This window comes from Penaeus vannamei, chromosome 13, assembly GCF_042767895.1.
Source record: "Penaeus vannamei isolate JL-2024 chromosome 13, ASM4276789v1, whole genome shotgun sequence".
Classification (NCBI taxonomy): domain Eukaryota; kingdom Metazoa; phylum Arthropoda; class Malacostraca; order Decapoda; family Penaeidae; genus Penaeus; species Penaeus vannamei.
The window spans coordinates 43591765-43601764 of record NC_091561.1 but is presented as its reverse complement, the minus strand read 5'-3'; the positions used below and the strand labels follow the sequence as shown (position 1 = coordinate 43601764).

The following is a 10000-nucleotide window of genomic DNA, read 5'->3' as shown; positions in this document are numbered from 1 at the left end:
AAATCAGACGATATATATATATATATATATATATATATATATATATATATATATATATATATATATATACGTATGTATATAAATACATATATATATGTGTGTGTATGTATATATATGTATATATGTATCTATTTATATACATGTACATATATATATTTGATTACATCTATTGTCTTTATGTCCATATATAAATGGAAAATTATCTCTGCAAAACACCAAGCAATGGAGTGTATTGGTTTCAGCAAACGGGAGCAGGATGTTAAGTAAACCATAAGCATAGTGTTACCTAAAAGTGAACTGAAAGTACCTACCGATTCCTCGGTAGTATAGTGGTTAGTATCCCCGCCTGTCACGCGGGAGACCGGGGTTCGATTCCCCGCCGGGGAGGCCTTTTGCTTCTGCACTGCGGTGGCAAATGCAAGGCAGATGCACCGCCAAAGGCAAAGGCTGACCAAACGCTAGGTCATCGTGCACTAGGGGACACAGGGCGTTCAGGTAGATTAGCTTTGTAGTATACATCACTAATGTACATGTAAATAGGAAACGAAAGAGGGAAAGGTTGATGATTGAAGTAAATGTATACAGATAATGGGGAAATGGGCGCATGAACCACATTAATTTCACATTTATAATAATAATAATAATAATAATAATAATAATAATAATAATAATAAAAACTGAAGCCGTAGGAGGTCAAACTTCCGGTAGATTTGCCAGCCAATGGTAATAATGTCCGAAATCATAGGAATCTCAAGGGCAGGAAGTTTTCCTCATGAAGTCCTTTATCAAGAAGAAGAACTGAAGTAGATAGGGACATCACATGCAGCGAGAAAGCATTTCTTCAGGCATCGGTAGCGGGTGAACAGAGTCTCACGCAGCTGACAGCAGTAGGCATAAAGGAAAGGAGAATCTGTGCCTCAGCCAGTTAACAAAATAATACCATATTCTCACAGGCACTTTCTATGATCTTGAGTGGTACGTAATAAAGTAGGTCTTTCATTCTGTATATTAACCCATAGACAATTTTGATCATGATGATTGGAACAGTTCATGTGAACAGTGAACCAGGAACTACTTTGCTACCTGTCTTAAATTATTCCTTAAACAGGCTCCTGCGACCGCTTTCAAATTGGTAAAGTCACATCTGCAGGCTGTAGTGTAAAGGCAATCCAGACACCATGTACGCATCTGAGTATATTGCATAGATGAGTCAGCTCCTATAAATGGAAGAAGACTATAAGAAAGCTGTGAGCAGGACCTGGGTATAATTTGCCGTCACACATATCAGTGAACAGCAACAAATTAACTGATTTCGCAGAGTGATGGAAACACCATTAACTGCAACGAGAAAGGAAAAATGGGAATAAAGGAAATAAGAAAAGGGAAGAGATGTGAAGAAGGCCTATTTAGAGCGTCTCTACGTAGAATTTATAGAAATGCATTGAATTGTTGATATTCCTTTATGCTAAACACACTATTATCAGCAATTTTCAGTAGTACACAATCATAATAATATATATAAAGACATATGATACATAGACATACATATGTACTATTTGTATATTATATATATCAATATCTATCTATATATGTATATACATATATATTATATATACATATTATTCATGTTTCTCTATATATATGTATATAGATAGAGATAAGTAGGTAGATGGAATGACAAATGTCATATGTATATGTGTGAATATATGTATGTATATCTATATAGTGAATCACGCATGCACGCACTGACGGACACATATATATGCGTGATTTACTTTTTGCTTATAAATATCTATTTACGTATATACCTACATATATTTGTGTATAAAGTATATATATATAAATCATTACATCTGTCACTTCATCTACCGATCTATATGTCCATATATACGTGGGAAAATACCACTGCTGTATTTTCAGCAAGCGGAAGCAGGATGTCAAACTATAAGTATAGTATTACCTGAAAGTAACCTGTTATCACTTACCGATTCCTCGGTAGTATAGTGGTTAGTATCCCCGCCTGTCACGCGGGAGACCGGGGTTCGATTCCCCGCCGGGGAGGCCTTTTGCTTCTGCACTGCGGTGGCAAATGCAAGGCAGATGCACCGCCAAAGGCAAAGGCTGACCAAACGCTAGCTCAGCACGCACTAGGGGACACAGGGCGTTCACTTTAATTAGTTTCGTAGTGTATATCACTGATGCACATGTAAATAGGAAACGAAAGAGGTAAAGGTTAATGGGCAAGGTAAAGCAAAAAGATAAAGGGTAAATGACCGTATGACCTACATTCACATGTACAAAAAACTGAAACAGTTGGGGGAGGGAGAGGGGGGCTAAAGGACGGTAGTTTTGCCACCCTATGTATCTTGGTTTGCATACGTGATGGGGATAATCATAGGAAGCTCTAGGGCAGTCAGGTTTTCATCATGAAGACCTTTGCCAAAAAGGAGAAAAGAAATGTAGATTGGGGCGTCTCGTGCAGCGAGGGAGATGGGCACGCATTTCTTTAGGCATCGGTAGCGAGTGAACAGGGAGTCTCATGCAGCTGATAACAGTAGGCATAAAGGAAGGGAGAACCTCTGTCTCAGTCATTTGACATCATCATATATATGTATATACACACACATACACACATATGTATGTATACTTGCGTGACTTACTTTCTGAATTTATGTATCTATACATATAGATACATGAATATATGCATATGTTACATCTGTGAGTTCATCTACCTATCTTTATGTCCATGTATAAATGGAAAAATATCACCGCTCTTTTAAGCAAAAAAAGAAATGAAATACGTTATTTTCAGGAAGCGGAAGCATTTAGCTGAAAGTGAACTGAAAGTACTTACCGATTCCTCGGTAGTATAGTGGTTAGTATCCCCGCCTGTCACGCGGGAGACCGGGGTTCGATTCCCCGCCGGGGAGGCCTTTTGCTTCTGCACTGCGGTGGCAAATGCAAGGCAGATGCACCGCCAAAGGCAAAGGCTGACCAAACGCTAGCTCAGCATGCATTAGGGTTCATAGAGCTTGGGGTTAAATCAGCTTTGTACATAACTAACGAACATGTAAATAAGAACGAAAGAGGTAAACACCAAAGGTTAATAGGCAAATTACTGCATGAACCACATTAATCTTCCATGTAAACTTCTGGAGGTCAAAAGTCCAGCAGCTTTGCCACCTGATATCTACTGACTTGCATACGTGATGGTGACAATGTCCGAAATGATAGGAAGCTCAAGGTTTTCATCATGAAGCCTTTACCAAGAAAAAGAAAGAAAAAATGAAGATAGGAGCGTCCCATGCTCCGAAGAAGGTGGGAAAACATTTCTTTAGGCATGGGTAGCGGGTGAATAGGGTCTCATGCTGATAACAGTAGGCATAAAGGAAGGGAGAACCTCTGCTCCAGTCAGTTGACATAAGAATATCACGAGATGTTATCACACTTTCTAAGAGGATCTTGAGGGAGTCCGAAGTAATTCATTACATAATGAAGTAGTCCTTTAACTCTACATGTTAGGCTATAGATTAGTCATGAGAAGTGGAACAGTTCACGTAAACAGTGAACCTTTGCTACCACCGGGACTGTGTTTAATATCATTCTTTAAACACACTCCTCAGGTCGCCACGGAGTTAATAAGGTCACATCTGGAGGCTGGAGTGTAAAGGCAGTCCAAACACCATGTTAAACACTGAGTTATATTGATCAGATGAGTCAGCTCCTATAAATGGAAGAAGACTATAAGAAAGCTGTGAGCAAGACCTGGGTGAAACTTGACGTCAAGTTGAACAGTGAACAACAACAAATTAACTGGTTTCGGAGTATGATGGGAACGTTATGAACGAGGAAAGAAAAGATGGGAATAAAAAAGAAATAAGGTAAGAGGTGGGGATAAGTCTCTTCGTAGAACTTATAGCTGATGGAAATGCAATGGACTTGATATTCGTTCATAATAAACCCAATTTTCTCAAAACTCACTAAATCCTCGGAAGAACACACACGTATATATATATATATATATATATATATATATATATATATATATATATATATATATGTATGTATATATATATGTATATATATACACACACACATATATACATATATATATATATATATATATATATATATATATATATATATATATATATATATATATATATATGTGTGTGTGTGTGTGTGTGTGTGTGTGTAATACATATACATTAATACATAATACATGTAATACATATACATATATTTTATATACATGAAAGGTATTTGCACACATAGTTATATATATATATATATATATATATATATATATATATATATATATATATATATATATATATATATATATGTGTGTGTGTGTGTGTGTGTGTGTGTGTGTGTGTGTGTGTGTGTGTGTGTGTGTGTTTATATACACATGCACAGTATAGGTATATTATAGAAACATATACATACATACATACACACACACACACACACACACACACACACACACACACACACACACACACACACACACACATATATATATATATATATATATATATATATATATATATATATATATATATAAATCACCTACACTCACGCGCGGACAGTCGCATACATAAATATAAATACATCTATATGCGTGATTTTCGGTCTATATTTATGAATATATGCATATATATGAACATATACTTATTCATATTTATCTACTTATATAGATAGATAGATATTACATCCGCCATATGCATGGAAAAATATCACCGATATATTTTGCAAAACACCAAAAAAAATGAAATACGGTTTTTTTCAGCAAGCGGAAGCAGGATGTTCAACTACAAGTATAGTGTTACCTGAAAGTGAACTAAGAGTACTTACCGATTCCTCGGTAGTATAGTGGTTAGTATCCCCGCCTGTCACGCGGGAGACCGGGGTTCGATTCCCCGCCGGGGAGGCCTTTTGCTTCTGCACTGCGGTGGCAAATGCAAGGCAGATGCACCGCCAAAGGCAAAGGCTGACCAAACGCTAACTCAGCATGCACTAGGGGACACAGGGCGTTCGCTTCAATTAGTTTCGTAGTGTATATCACGAAGCGAAAGAGGTAAAGGTTAATGGGCAAGGTACATCTAAAAGGTAATGGGTAAATGACCGCATGAGCCACATTACTTTCCCATGTACAGCTGATAACAATAGGCATAAAGGGAGAACATCTGCCTTAGCCAGTTGACCTACGAATACCACAACATATTATCACAGACACTTTCGGAGGAGGATCTCGAGAGAGTCCCAAGTTATTCTTTACGTAATAAAGTAGGCCTTTCACTCTGTATATGAGGCCATAGACACTTTTGGTCATGATGAGTGGAACAGTTACATGAACAATGAACCAGGAACTGCTTTGCTACCAGTTTAAAGTTTTTCTTTAAACCGCTCCTCAGGTCGACACCAAGCTAATAAGGTCACATCTGGAGGCTGGAGTGTAAAGGCAGTCCAAACACCATGTTAAACACTGAGTTATATTGATCAGATGAGTCAGCTCCTATAAATGGAAGAAGACTATAAGAAAGCTGTGAACAAGACCTGGGCGAAACTTGCCATCACACGTGTCAGTGAACAGCAATACATTCACTGATTTCTGAGTATGATGGAAATATTAATTGCAACGAGAAAGGAACATATGGGAATAAAAATAAAAGAGAAGGTAAAAAAATGGGAATAAGAATCATTTAGTGCGAGTCGCTACGTAGTACATAACTGATGGAATTACAATAAATTCCTGATATTCCTTTATGATAAACACAATTTTCGTAACACTGTCACTAAATCCTCAGTAGAACACATATAAATATCGATACATAGATATTTTAAATATATATATGTGTTTGTGTGTGACATACATATATTATATATATATGTAATATATATACATTATATATATATATATATATATATATATATATATATATATATATATATATATATATATATATACATATATGATTATATATATAAATACATATGTATATATACACACACACACACACACACACACACACACACACACACACACACACACACATATATATATATATATATATATATATATATATGTTTATGTATATATGGATATATGTAAATATAAGTATATTATATAACATGCATATATATGTACATATATGCATATATATAGGTAGATAGAGAAATAGGTAGGTTGATGGAATGACAGATACCATTATATATACTTGAATACACACACACACACACACACACACACACACACACACACACACACACACACACACACACACACACACACATATATATATATATATATATATATATATATATTAAATCACATACGCAAGTGCAGACAGACACACACATATAATACATACATACATATATATATATATATATATATATATATATATATATATATATATATATATATATGCGTGATTTACTTTCTGTCTATATATAAACACATATGTATATATAATTTACATATAGATAATATATACATAAATATATATAATTACATCTGTCATTTCATCGACTATGTCCATACATGCATGGAAAAATATCACCTGTATTCTGCAAAACACCAAGAAATGGAGTACATTGTTTTCAGCAAGCGGAAGCAGGATGTCAAACTACAAGTATAGTGTTACCTGAAAGTGAACTAATAGTATTTACCAATTCCTCGGTAGTATAGTGGTTAGTATCCCCGCCTGTCACGCGGGAGACCGGGGTTCGATTCCCCGCCGGGGAGGCCTTTTGCTTCTGCACTGCGGTGGCAAATGCAAGGCAGATGCACCGCCAAAGGCAAAGGCTGACCAAACGCAAGCACAGCATGCACTAGGGGACACAGGACGTTCAGCCAAATTAGTTTCGTAATGTATATCACTAATACACATGTAAATAGGAAACGACAGAGGTAAAGATTAATGGGCAGGGTACATTAAAAAAGATAAATGGTAAATTACCGCATGAACCACATTTCTTTTACATGTAAAACATAAATAAATGAATAAATAAATAAAACGTTGAGGGAGCTTTGCCACGCTATGTCTCTTGGTTTGGATACATGATGCTGAGAATGTGCGAAATCATAGGAAGCCTAAGGTTTTCCTCATGAAGACCGTTTCTAAGAAAAAGAAGGAAAGAAAGAAAGAAAACAAGTAGATAAGGGCGTCTCACGCAGCGAGGAAGGTGGGAAAACACTTCTTCAGGCATCGGAAGCAGGGAATCTCGTGCAGCTGATAACAGTAAGCATAAAGGGAGAACCTCTGCCTTAGCCAGTTGACATAAAGAATGCCACGATATTATCACAGACTTTCTAGGAGGATATCGAGAGAGTCCGAAGGAATCCTTCACATGATGAAGTATGCCTTTCACTTTATATACGGTGGCCATAAACACTTTTGACCATGTTATTGGAACAGTTCACGTGAACAGTTAACCAGGAACTACTTTGCAGCCACTGGGACTGTCTAATGTTATTCTTTAAACAGGCTCCTCGTCCGACGGCCACCATAACTTGTTTGTAAGCTGGGAACAAGTCAGTGACTGTACGAGAAGGGAGAAGATAGGAATAAGGAAAATAAGAAAAAGGAAGAGATGGGGATAGGGTATATATAGTGCGAGTCTCTACGTAGAATTTATGACTAATATAAATGCACGTAATTATTGATATTCCCTTTTAAAAATCTCATTATTCACAGCACTTACCGTCACTAAATCCTCGGTAGTAAACTCACACACACATATATACATATGTATATATGATATATACACTTATATATGTATGTAAATATGAATGAATATATATATTTATATACATATATATACACAAGTGTGTGTCACATATATATATTATATATGTATATATGTAGATAGATAGGTGGACTGGCAGATGTAATAATCTATATGTGTATATATATGTATGTATAGTAAATCACGGGCGGACACACATACATGTGTGTATACATATATGTGGGCTGTATGTATATATGTATATATATGTATATATACATACATACATACATACATATATGTATATATTTATACATAATTTACTGTCAGTGTGTGTATATGCAAATATGCATACATCATAAATGTATATTATTACATCTGCCAGTTCCGATATATTCTGCAAAACACACACACACACACACACACACACACACACAATAATGTTTTTAGAAAGCGGAAGCAAGAGGTCTAACCATAAGCATAGTGTTACCTGAAAGTGACCTGACATCACTTACCGATTCCTCGGTAGTATAGTGGTTAGTATCCCCGCCTGTCACGCGGGAGACCGGGGTTCGATTCCCCGCCGGGGAGGCCTTTTGCTTCTGCACTGCGGTGGCAAATGCAAGGCAGATGCACCGCCAAAGGCAAAGGCTGACCAAACGCTAGCTCAGCATGCACTAGGGGACACAGGGCGTTCAGTTAAATTAGCTTTGTAGCGTATATCACTAATGTACATATAATTAGGAAACGAAAGAGGTATAGGTTAATGGTCAAGATACATGTAAAGAGATAATGGGTAAATGACCCACATTACTCTCACATGTACAAAGAAATGAAACCGCTGGGGGAGGGGGGGGGAGGTCAAAAGGACGGTAGCTTAGCCACCTTTTGTATCTTGGTTTGCATTCGTGATGGTGATGATGTCCGAAATCATACGAAGCACAGGGTTTTCATCATGAAGAAGACGAAGACGAAGAAGAAGAAGAAAAACATGGAGTAGATAGGGGCGTCCCATGCAGCAAGGAAGGTGGATAGGCACTTCTTCAGGCATCGGTAGCAGATAAACAGGAAGTCTCGTGCAGCTGATAACAGAAGGCATAAAGGAAGGGAGAACCTGTGCCTCAGCCAGGTGACATAAAAAAACTACCACGACATATTATCACACTTTCTTGGAGGATCTCGAGAGAATCTGAAGGAATTCTTTACATAAGGAAATAGGTCCATCACTCTGTATATTAGGCCATAGACACTTTTGGTCATAAGTGGAACAGTGAACCAGGAACTACTTTGCTAAAACCACCGTGACTCTATAGTGTTTTTATTTAAATATGCTCCCATGACCGCCACCATACTAATAAAAAGGCTCAGATGAGTCAGTTTTCTTACCTTAAAGAAGCCAGATTATAAACAAGACCTAGGTATTGCAGCTATGAGTGAACAGCAAAGAAATGACGTTTTTTAATTAGATGGGAACAAGGAAAATAATAATAAGATAGAGATAGGGTCCATTTAGTGCGTCTCTATGCACGAAATTATTGGTATTCTCTCATAACAAAATATTCACAGCACTTACCGATACTAAATTCTCGGTAGTAAACACACATATACTTATATATGTATGCACACACACACACATATATGTATATATATACATATATAAACATATGTATCATATATACATTATATGTATTATATATGTAGATAGACAGGTAAGTAGATGGAATGGCAGATGTGATAATATATATGTATATATATATGCATGTATGTAAAGTAAATCACTCATGCGCGTACGGGCGGACACATACAAATGTGTATATATATGTTTATATATATTTGAGGGATTTACTTTCTGTGTGTATATAAGTATATATATGTATATGTCTATATATATATGCGTGATTTACTGTCAGTGTTTATATATATGTACATATACATAGACACATATATACATATGACAACTGCCAGTTCATCTGCCAATCCTTATGTTCATATATAAATGGAAAAATATCACCGATATGTTCTGCAAAATATCAAAAAATGGAATATGTTACTTTCAGAAAGCGGAAACAGGACGTTAATTAAGCCATAAGCATAGTGTTACCTGAAAGTGACCTGTTATCACTTACCGATTCCTCGGTAGTATAGTGGTTAGTATCCCCGCCTGTCACGCGGGAGACCGGGGTTCGATTCCCCGCCGGGGAGGCCTTTTGCTTCTGCACTGCGGTGGCAAATGCAAGGCAGATGCACCGCCAAAGGCAAAGGCTGA

General features: G+C 36.7%; 7 non-coding genes across 7 annotated transcripts; all 7 read left to right on the top strand.

The window, feature by feature from the left end:
* The first annotated feature begins 315 nt into the window (after nt 1-315).
* TRNAD-GUC (transfer RNA aspartic acid (anticodon GUC)) lies at nt 316-387 on the top strand. The gene has a single exon. It is a non-coding gene; the product is annotated as a tRNA-Asp (tRNA).
* A 1602-nt stretch (nt 388-1989) lies between these two features.
* Nucleotides 1990-2061, top strand: TRNAD-GUC (transfer RNA aspartic acid (anticodon GUC)). The gene has a single exon. It is a non-coding gene; the product is annotated as a tRNA-Asp (tRNA).
* Nucleotides 2062-2858: 797 nt separating this feature from the next.
* Nucleotides 2859-2930, top strand: TRNAD-GUC (transfer RNA aspartic acid (anticodon GUC)). Its single transcript has one exon. It is a non-coding gene; the product is annotated as a tRNA-Asp (tRNA).
* Nucleotides 2931-4861: 1931 nt separating this feature from the next.
* On the top strand, nt 4862-4933 carry TRNAD-GUC (transfer RNA aspartic acid (anticodon GUC)). The gene has a single exon. It is a non-coding gene; the product is annotated as a tRNA-Asp (tRNA).
* Nucleotides 4934-6679: 1746 nt separating this feature from the next.
* Nucleotides 6680-6751, top strand: TRNAD-GUC (transfer RNA aspartic acid (anticodon GUC)). Its single transcript has one exon. It is a non-coding gene; the product is annotated as a tRNA-Asp (tRNA).
* A 1502-nt stretch (nt 6752-8253) lies between these two features.
* TRNAD-GUC (transfer RNA aspartic acid (anticodon GUC)) lies at nt 8254-8325 on the top strand. The gene has a single exon. It is a non-coding gene; the product is annotated as a tRNA-Asp (tRNA).
* A 1539-nt stretch (nt 8326-9864) lies between these two features.
* On the top strand, nt 9865-9936 carry TRNAD-GUC (transfer RNA aspartic acid (anticodon GUC)). The gene has a single exon. It is a non-coding gene; the product is annotated as a tRNA-Asp (tRNA).
* The last annotated feature ends 64 nt before the right edge of the window (nt 9937-10000 follow it).